This window comes from Pan paniscus, chromosome 6, assembly GCF_029289425.2.
Source record: "Pan paniscus chromosome 6, NHGRI_mPanPan1-v2.0_pri, whole genome shotgun sequence".
NCBI classification, from domain to species: domain Eukaryota; kingdom Metazoa; phylum Chordata; class Mammalia; order Primates; family Hominidae; genus Pan; species Pan paniscus.
In genome coordinates, this window is record NC_073255.2 from 128,684,291 (window position 1) to 128,697,090 (window position 12,800).

Consider the following 12,800-nt stretch of genomic DNA (forward strand, 5'->3'; position numbering starts at 1 on the left):
TCCACACAGTCATCTATATAAACATGGAAATAGCTACACCATCATCTGTATAAACATGGAAATACCTCCACCGCTATCTGTACAAACATGGAAACATCTACACTGCTATCTGTCTAAACATGGAAATATCTACACCGCTATCTGTATAAATATGGAAATATCTACAACGCTATCTGGATAAACAAGGAAATATCTACACAGCCATCTGTGTAAACATGGAAATATCTACACCGCTATCTGTGTAAACATGCAAATATCAACACCGGTATCTGTATAAACACGGAAATATCTACACCGCTATCTGTATAAACAGGGAAATATCTACACCGCCATCTGTATAATCATGGAAATATCCACACCGCCATCTGAATAAACTTGGAAATATCTACACCGCTATCTGTATAAATATGGAAATATCTACAATGCTATGTCTATAAACATGGAATTATCTGCACCGCTATCTGTATACACATGGAAATATCTACACCACTATCTCTATAAACATGGAAATATCTACACCGCCATCGGTATAAATATGGAAATATATTCACAGTCATCTTTATAAACATGGAAATATCTACACCAACGTCTCTATAAACATGGAAATACCTACACTGCCATCTGTATACACATGGAAATATCTACACAGCCATCTGTATAAACATGGAAATATCTACACCACAATCCCTATGAACATGAAAATATCTACACCGCCATCTCAATTAACATGGAACTATCAACAACACCATCTGTGTAAACATGGAAATATCTACACCGCTATCTCTATAAACAGAAATATTTACACCACCATCTCTATAAACAGGGAATTATCTACACCGCCATCTGTATAAACATAGAAATATCTACACTGCCATCTCTAGAAAGTTGGAAATGTCTACACCGCGATCTGTGTAAACATGGAAATATCTACACCTCTATCTGTATAAACATGGAAATACCTACAACATGATCTGTATAAAGATGGAAATATCTACACCGCTATCTGTATAAACATGGAAATAGCCACACCGCAATCTGTATAAACATGGAAATACCTACACCGCCACCTGTAAAAACATGGAAATATCTACACTGCCATCTGTAAAAACATGGAAATATGTACACCTCCATCTGTATAAACATGGAAATATCTACACTGCCATCTGTATACACATGGAAATACCTACAGCACTATCTGTAAAAACATGGTAATATCTACATCGCTATCTGTATAAACATGGAAATATCTCCACCGCTAACTGTATAAACATGGAAATATCTACACCGCTATCTCTATAAACATGGAAATGTCTACACCGCTATCTCTTTCAACATGGAAATACCTACACTGTTATCTGAATAAACATGGAAATATCTACACCGCTATCTGTGTAAACATGGTAATATATACAACGCTATCTGTATAAACATGGAAATATCTACACCTCTATCTGCACAAACATGGAAATATCTACACCGCCATCTGTATAAACTTGGAAATATCTACACCGCCATCTGAATAAACATGGAAATATCAACACCGCTCTCTGTATAAATATAGAAATATTTACACCGCTATCTCTATAAACATGGATATATCTACACCGCCAACTGTATAAACGTAGAAATATATACACTGCCATCTGTAGAAAGATGGAAATCTCTAAACCGCGATCTGTATAAAGATGGAAATATCTACACCGCTACCTGTATAAACATGGAATTATCTACACCGCTACCTGTGTAAAGATGGAAATATCTGCACCGCAATCTGTGCAAAGATGGAAATATCTACACCGCTATTTCTATAAACATGGAAATATCTGCACGCTCTCTGTATAAATATGGAAATATCTACAACGCTATCTCTATAAACATGGAAATATCTACACTGCTATATGTATGAACATGGAAATAGCCACAACACTATCTGTATAATCATGGAAATATCTACACCACCATCTGAACAAACATGGAAACGTCTACACAGCTATCTGTAAAAATATGGAAATAACTACACCGCTATCTGTATAAATATGGAAATATCTACACCGCTATCTCTATAAACATGGAAATGTCTACACCGCTATCTGTATAAACATGGAGATATCTACACGGTTATCTATATAAACATGGAAATATCTACAGAGTCATCTGTATAAACATGGAAGTATCTACACCACCATCTGTATAAACATGGAAATAACTACACTGCCATCTATATAAACATGGAAATATCTACAAAGCCATCTATATAAACTTGGAAATATCTACACCTCTATCTGTATGAACATGGAAATAGCCACACCGCAGTCTGTATAAACATGGAAACATATACACCTCTACCTGTATAAAGACGGAAATATCTTCAACGCTACCTGTGTAAACATGGAAATATCTACACAGCTATCTGTGTAAACATGGAAATATCTACACCGCTATCCGTTTAAAGATGGAAATATATATACCGCAATCTGTGCAAACATGGAAATATATACATCGCTATCTCTATAAACATGGAAATAGCTGCACCGCTATCTCCATAAACATGGAAATAGCTGCACCGCTATCTCTAGAAACATGGAAATATCTACACCGCCATCTGTATAAACATGGAAATATCTACACAGTCATCTGTATAAACATGGAAATATCTACACCACCATCTCTATAAACATGGAAGTGTCTACCCTGCCATCTGTATACACATGGAAATATCAACACAGCCATCAGTATAAATATGGAAACAACTGCACCGGTATCTCTATACACATGGAAATACCTACATCTTTACCTGTATAAACATAGAAATAACGACACCGCTATCTCTATAAGTATGGAAATATCTACACCGCCATCTCTATAAACATGAAAATATCTACTCCGCCATCTCCATAAACATGGAACTATCTAGACCACCATCTGTGTAAAAATGGAAATATCTACACGGCTATCTGTGTAAACATGGAAATATCTACACCGCTATCTGTATAAACATGGAAATATCTACACCGCTATCTGTATAAACATGGAAATATCCACACTGCCATCTCTATAAACATGGAAATATCTACACACCCGCCTGTATAAAAATTTAAATATCTACACCGCTATCAGTATAAATATGGATATACCTACACCGCTCTCTCTATAAACATGGAAATATCTACACCGCTATCTGTACAAACATGGAAATATCTACACCGCTATCTCTATAAACATGGAAATATCTGCTCCACCAGCTGTATAAACATGGAAATATCTACACAGTCCTCTGTATAAACATGGAAATATCTTCACCACCATCTCTATAAACATGGAAATATCTACACTGACATCTGTATACACATGGAAATATCTACACCGCGAGCTGTATAAACATCGAAATACCTACACCGCTATCTGTATAAACATGGAAATATCTACACCGGTATCTGTATAATCATGGAAATAACTACACCGCTATCTCTATGAACATGGAAATAACTACACCGCCATGTCTATAAACATGGAAATATCTACACCGCTATCTCTATAAATATAGAAATATCTTCACCGCCATCTCTATAAACATGGAAATATCTACACCGCCATCTGCATAAACATGGAAGTACCTACACCGCCACCTGTATAAACATGGAATTATCTACACCGTCATCTGTATCAACAGGGAGATATCTACACCGCAATCTGTATAAACATGGAAATATCTACATCACCATCTCTATAAACATGGAAGTATCTACCCTGCCATCTGTATAAACATGGAAATATCTACACGGTCATCAGTATAAATATGGAAACATCTGCACCGCTATCTCTCTACACATGGAAATAGCTACACCTCTACCTGTATAAACATTGAAATATCTACACCGCAATCTCTATAAAGATGGACATGTCTACACCGCCATCTCTATAAACATGAATATAACTACACCACCATCTCCATAAACATGGAAATATCTACACCACCATCTGTGTAAAAACGGAAATATCTATACCGCTATCTGTGTAAACATGGAAACATCTGCATCGCTATCTGTATAAACATGGAAATATCTACACCGCCATTGGTATAAACATGGAAATATCTACACCGTCATCTCTATAAACATCGAAATATATCCACCGTCAACTGTATAAACATGGAATTATCTATACCGCTATCTGTATAAATATGGAAATATCTACACCGCTATCTCTACAAACATGGAAATATCTACACCGCTATCTGTACAAACATGGAAATATCTACACCACTATCTCTATAAACATGGAAATATCTACACCACCATCTGTATAAACATGGAAATATCTACACAGTCCTCAGTATAAACCTGGAAATATCTACACCACCATCTCTATAAACGTGGAAATATCTACACTGCCATCTCTATACACATGGAAATATCTACACAGCCTTCTGTATAAACTTGGAAATACCTACACCGCTATCTCTATAAACATGAAATATCTACACCGCCATCTGCATAAACATGGAACTGTCAGCAACGCCGTCTCTATAAACATGGAAATACCTACACCGCTATCTGTATAAACATGGAAATATCTACACCGCTATATGTATAATCATGGAAATATCTACACCGCTATCTCTATGAACATGGAAATAATTAAACCACCATCTCTATAAACATGGAAATATCTACACCGCTATATCTATAAACATAGAAATATCTACACTGCCATCTCCATAAACATGGAAATACCTACACCGCTATCTCTATAAACATGGAAATATCTAAACCACAATCTCTATAAACATGGAAATACCTACAGCGCTATCTCTATGAACATGGGAATATCTACACCGCAATCTCTATAAACTTGGAAATATCTACACCGCCATCTCTATAAACATGGAAATATCTACACCGCCATATCTATAAACATGAAAATATCTACACCGCCATCTCCAAAAACATGGATCTATCTACACCGCTGTCTGTATAAACGGAAATATCTACACCACTATCTGTATAAAGATGGAAACACCTAAACTGCCAACTGTATAAATATGGAAATATCTACACAGCTATCTGTATAAACATGGAAATATCTACACCGCTAACTGTTGAAACGTGGAAATATCTTCACCGCTATCTTTATAAACATAGAAATATCTGCACCGTCATTTCTATAAATATGGAAATATATACACCGCCGTCTGCATAAACATGGAAATATCTACACTTCCAACTGTATAAACATGGAAAAGTCTACACCGCTATCTGTAAAAACATGTAAATATCTACACTGCCTTTTGTAGAAAGATGGAAATATCTACACCGCAATCTGTATAAACATGGAAATTTCTATACCGCTACCTTTATAAACATGGAAATATCTACACCACGATCTGTATAAACATGAAAATATCTACAACACTATCTGTATAAACAAGGAAATATCTGCACCGCTATCCAAAAAAAGATGGAAATATCTTCACCGCTATCTGTAAACGTGGAAATACCTACACCGCTATCTGTATCAACGTGGAAATATCTAAAACGCTATCTGTATAAACTTGGAAATATCTACATCGCTATCTGTATAAACGTGGAAATATCTCCACCGCTATCTGTATAAACGTGGAAAACTCTACACCGCTATCTGTATAAACCTGGAATTATCTACACGGATATCTGTATAAACATGGAAATATCTACACAGGTATCTGTGTAAACTTGGAAATATCTACACCGATATCTTTATAAAGATGGCAATATCTACACCGCAATCTGTGCAAAGATGGAAATATCTACACCTCTATCTCAGTAAACATGGAAATATCTACATCGCTATCTGTAAAAACATAGAAATGTCTACACAGCCATATGTATACACATGGAAATACCTACACCGCCATCTGTATAAACATGGAAATAACTACACCGCCATCTGAATAAACATGGAAATATCTACACCGCTATGTGTATAAATATGGAAATATATACACCACTATCTCTAATAAACATGGAAATATCTACAGCGTTATCTGTATAAACATGGAAATATCAACATTGCCATCTTTATAAACATGCAAATATCTACACAATCATCTGTAGAAACATGGAAATATCTCCACCTCTATCTGCATAAACATGGAAGTATCTACATTGCCATCTGTATAAACATGGGAATATGTACAACGCTCTCTATATAAACGTGGAAATATCTACACCGCCATCTGTATAAACGTGGAAATATCTTCACCGCTATCTGTATAAACATGGAAATACCTACACTGCTATCTGTATGAACACGGAAATATCTACACCACGATATGTATAAACAAGGAAATACCTCCACCGCTATCTCTATAAACATGGAAATATCTACACTGCTCTCTGTATAAACATGGAAATAACAACACCGCTATCTGTATAAACATGGAAATACCTACACCTCTATCTCTATAAACATGGAAATATCTACACCGCCATCTATATAAACATGCAAATATCTACACAGTCATCTGTATGAACATGGAAATATCTACACCACCGTCTCTATAAACATGGAAATATCAAGACTGCCATCAGTAGAAAGATGGAAATATCTACACCGTAATCTGTATAAACATGGAAATATCTACACCACTATAACTGTAAACATTGAAATAACTTCACCGCCATCTCTATAAACACGGAAATATCTACACCGCTATCTGTAGAAACATGGAAATATCTACATCGCTATCTCTATAAACCTGAAAATATCTATACTGACATCTGTATGAACATGGAAGTACCTACACAGTCATCTGTATAAACATGGAAATATCTACACCACTATCTCTATAAACATGGAAATATCTACACTGCCATCTGTATAAACATGGAAATATCTACACCGCTATCAGTATAATCAAGGAAATATCTACACGGCCATCTGTATAAACATGTAAATATCTACACCACAATCTGTATAAACATGGAAATATCTGCACCGCTATCTGTATAAATATGGAAATATCTACACTGCTATCTCTATAAACATGGAAATAACTACACCGCTATCTCTATAAACATGGAAATATCTAGACCGCCATCTCTATAAACATGGAAACATCAACACCGCAGTCTCTATAAACTTGTAAATATCTACACCGCCATCTCTATAAACATGGAAATATCTACACCGCCACCTCTATAAACATGAAAATATCTACACCGCCATCTCCAAAAACATGGAACTATCTACACCGCTGTCTCTATAAACATGGAAATATCTACACCACTATCTGTATGAAGATGGGAATACCTACACTGACAACTGTATAAATATGGAAATATCTACACCGCTATCTGTATAAACATGGAAATATCTACAATGCCAGCTGTATAAACATGGAAATGTCTACAACCCTATCTGTAAAACTTGTAAATATCTACACTACCTTCTGTAGAAAAATGGAAATATATACACCGCGATCTCTATAAACATGGAAATTTCTATACCGCTACCTTTATAAACATGGAAATATCTACACCGCTATATGTATAAACATGGAAATATCTACACCACTATCACTATAAACATGGAAATAACTTCACCGCTATCTCTATAAACATGGAAATATCTACAGCGCTATCTGTAGAAACATGGAAATATCTACACCGCTATCTGTATAAATATGGAAATATCTACACCGCTATGTCTGTAAACATGGAAATGTCTACACCACTATCTGTATAAACATGGAAATATCTACACTGCTATGTGTATAAACATGGAAATATCTACACCGCTGTCTCTAAAAACATGGTAGTATCTACACCGCTATCTGTATAAATATGGAAATATCTACACCGCTATGTCTGTAAACATGGAAATGTCTACACCACTATCTGTATAAACATGGAAATATCTACACTGTTATGTGTATAAACATGCAAATATCTACACCGTTGTCTACATAAACTTGGAAAGCTCTACACGGCTATCTCTATAAGTGTGGAAATACCTACACCGCTTTCCCTATAAACATGGAAATATCTACACCGCTATCTCTATAAACGTGGAAAAATCTACACCGGAGTCTCTTTAAACATGGAAATATCTACACCGCTATATGTATAAACTTGGAAATATCTACACCACTATCTCTATAAACATGGGAATATCTACACCGCTATCTGTATAAACGTGGAAATATCTACACTGCTATCTCTGTAAACGTGGAAATATCTACTCCAATTTCTGTATAAACATAGAAATATCTACACCGCTATCTGTGTAAATGTGTAAACATTTAAACCGTTATCTGTGCAAACATGGAAATATTTACACTGCTATCTCTATGAATATGGAAATATTTACAACGCTATCTGTATAAACATGGAAGTATCTCCACTGCTATCTGTATAAATATGGAAATATCTACACCGCTATCTGTATAAACATGGAAATACCAACACCGCTATCTGTATAAACATGGAAGTATCTCCACTGCTATCTGTATAAACATGCAAATAGCTACACCACTATCTGTATAAACATGGAAATAACTACACCGCTATCTGTATAAACATGGAAATATCTACACCGCTATCTGTATAAACATGGAAATATCTACATCGCTATCTGTATAAACCTGGAAATATCTCCACCGCTATCTCTATAAACATGGAAATATCTACACCGCTATCTTTATAAACATGGGAATATCTACACCTCTATCTGTATAAACATGGAATTATCTACAACACTATCTGTGAAAACATGGATATATCTACACAGCTATCTGTGTAAACATGGAAATCTGTACACCACCATCCGTGTAAAGATGGAAATATCTACACCGCACTCTGTGCAATTATGGAAATATCTACACCGCTATCTTTATAAACATGGAAATATCTACACTGCTATCTGTATAAACTTGTAAATATCTAAAGCGCTATCTGCATAAATATGGAAATATCTACACCGTTATCTCTATAAACTTGGAAATGTCTACACCGTTATCTGCATAAACTTGGAAATATCTACTTGGCTATCTCTATAAACATGGAATTATCTACACCGCCATCTGTATAAACACGGAAATATCTTCACAGTCATCTGTATAAACACGGAAATATCTACACGACTATCTGTATAAACATGGAAATATCTACACTGCCATCAGGATAATCATGGAAATATCTACACAGCCGTATCTATAAACATGGAAATATCTACACCTCCATCTGTATAAACATGGAAATATCTACACCGCTGTCTGTGAAAAGATGGAAATATCTACACCGCAATCTGTGCAAAGATGGAAATATCTACATGACTATCTTTGTAAACCTGGAAATATCTACACCGCAATCTGTGCAAAGATGGAAATAGCTACACGGCTCTCTGTGTAAACATGGAAATATCTACACCGCTGTCTGTATAAACATGGAAATATCTAAACCGCTATCTGTATAAACATGGAAATATCTACGCCGCCATCTGTATAAACAGGGAAATATCTACACCTATATCTGAATAAACATGGAAATATCTACACCGCTATCTGTATAAATATGGAAATATCTACACCGCTATCTCTATAAACATGGAAATATCTCCACCGCTATCTGTATAAAAATGGAAATATCTGTACCGCTATCAGTAAAACCTGGAAATATATACACCGCAGTCTGTATAAACATGCATATATATCCACCGCTATCTGTATAAACATGGAAATATCTCCACCACTATCTCTATAAACATGGAAATGTCTACACCCCTATCTGTGTAAACATGGAAATATCTTCATGGCTATCTCTATAAACATGGAAATATCTACACAGACATCTGTATAAACATGGAAATACCTACACGGTCATCAGAATAAACATGGAAATATCTACACAGTCACCTGTATAAACATGGAAATATCTAAACAGCCATCTGTATAAACATGGAAATATCCACAAAGCCATCTCTATAAACATGGAAATATCTACACTGCTATCTGTATAAACATGGAAATAGCCACACCACTGTCTGTGTAAACATGGAAATACCTTCACCATTATCTGTATAAACAAGGAAATATCTACAGAGCTATCTGTATAAATATTGAAATATCTCCAACGATATCTGTATAAACATGGAAATACCTACACCGATATCTGTTTAAACATGGAAATATCTACACCGCTATCTACATGAACATGGAAATATCTTCACCGCTTTCTGAATAAACATGGAAATATCCACACCGCTATCTCTATAAACATGGAAATATCCACACCGCTATCTTTATAAACATGGAAATATTTACACCACTATCTGTATAAACTTGGAAATATTTACACAGCTATCTGTATAAACGTGGATATATCTACACCGCTATCTCTATAAACATGGAAATATCTACACCACTGTCTGTATAAACCTGAAAATATCTACACCGCTATCTCTATAAACATAGAAATATCTACACCGCTGTCTGTATAAACATGGAAATAACTACAGCGATATCTGTATAAACATGCAAATATCTACACCGCTGTCTCTATAAACATGGAAATATCTACACTGCTATGTGTATAAACATGGAAATATCTACACCGCTGTCTCTAAAAATAAGGAGATATCTACACCGCTGTATCTATAAACATGCAAATATCTACACCGTTGTCTACATAAACTTGGAAATCTCTACACGGCTATCTCTATAAATGTGGAAATATCTACACCGCTGTCTCTATAAACATGGAAATATCTACACCGCTATCTCTATAAACGTGGAAATATCTACACCGGTGTCACTGTAAACATGGAAATATCTACACCACTATATGTGTAAACTTGGAAATATCTACACCGCTATCTCTATAAACGTGGGAATATCTACACCGCTACCTGTATAAACGTGGAAATATCTACACTGCTATCTCTGTAAACGTGGAAATATCTACCCCAATTTCTGTATAAACATGGAAATATCTACACCGCTATCTCTGTAAATGTGTAAACATTTAAAACGTTATCTGTGTAAACATGGATATATTTACACTGCTATCTCTATGAACATGGAAATATTTACAACGCTATCTGTATAAACATGGAAGTATCTCCACTGCTATCTCTATTAACATGGAAATATCTACACCGCTATCTGTATAAACATGGAAATACCAACACCGCTATCTGTATAAACATGGAACTATCTCCACTGCTATCTGTATAAACATGGAAATAGCTACACCGCTATCTGTATAAACATGGAAATATCTACACCGCTAACTGTATAAACATGGAAATATCTACACCGCTATCTGTATAAACATGGAAATATCTACATCACTATCTGTATAAACCGGGAAATATCTCCACCGCTATCTCTATAAACATGGAAATATCTACACCGGTATCTTTATAAACGTGGGAATATCAACACTTCCATCTGTATGAACATGGAATTATCTACAACTCTATCTGTGTAAACAAGGAAATATCTACACAGCTATCTGTGTAAACATGGAAATCTGTACACCACCATCCGTGTAAAGATGGAAATATCTACTCCGCACTCTGTGCAAATATGGAAATATCTACAACGCTATCTGTAAAAACATGGAAATATCTACACCGCTATCTGTATAAACATGGAAATATCTACAGCGCTATCTGCATAAATATGGAAATATCTACACCGCTAACTCTATAAACTTGGAAATGTCTACACCGTTATCTGCATAAACTTGGAAATATCTACTTGGCTATCACTATAAACATGGAATTATCTACACCGCCATCAGTATAAACACGGAAATAACTTCACAGTCATCTGTTTAAACACGGAAATATCAACACCACTATCTGTATAAACATGGAAATATCTACACTGCCATCAGGATAATCATGGAAATATCTACACAGCCGTCTCTATAAACATGGAAATATCTACACCTCCATCTGTATAAACATGGAAATATCCACACCGCTATCAGTGAAAAGATGGAAATATCTACACCGCAATCTGTGCAAAGATGGAAATATCTACACGACTATCTGTGTAAACCTGGAAATATCTACACCGCAATCTGTGCAAAGATGGAAATAGCTACACCGCTCTCTGTGTAAACAAGGAAATATCTACACCTCTATCTGTGTAAACATGGAAATATCTACACCGCTATCTGTATAAACATGGAAATATCTACGCCGCCATCTGTATAAACAGGGAAATATCTACACCTACATCTGAATAAACATGGAAATATCTACACCGCTATCTGTATAAATATGGAAATATCTACACTGCTATCTCTATAAACATGGAAATATCACCACCGCTATCTGTATAAAAATGGAAATGTCTGTACCGCTATCTGTAAAGCCTGGAAATATATACACCGCAGTCTGTATAAATATGGATATATCTCCACCGCTATCTGTATAAAAATGGAAATATCTCCACCACTATCTCTATAAACATGGAAATGTCTACACCCTTATCTATGTAAACATGGAAATACCTTCATGGCTATCTCTATAAACATGGAAATATCTACACAGACATCAGTATAAACATGGAAATATCTACACAGTCATCTGTATGAACATGGAAATATCTACACAGTCATCTGTATAAATATGGAAATATCTACACAGACATCTGTATAAACATGGAAATATATACACGTCCATCTCTATAAACATGGAAATATCTACACTGTTATCTGTATAAACATGGAAATAGCCACACCACTGTCTGTATAAACATGGAAATAACTTCACCGTTATCTGTATAAACAAGGAAATATCTACAGAGC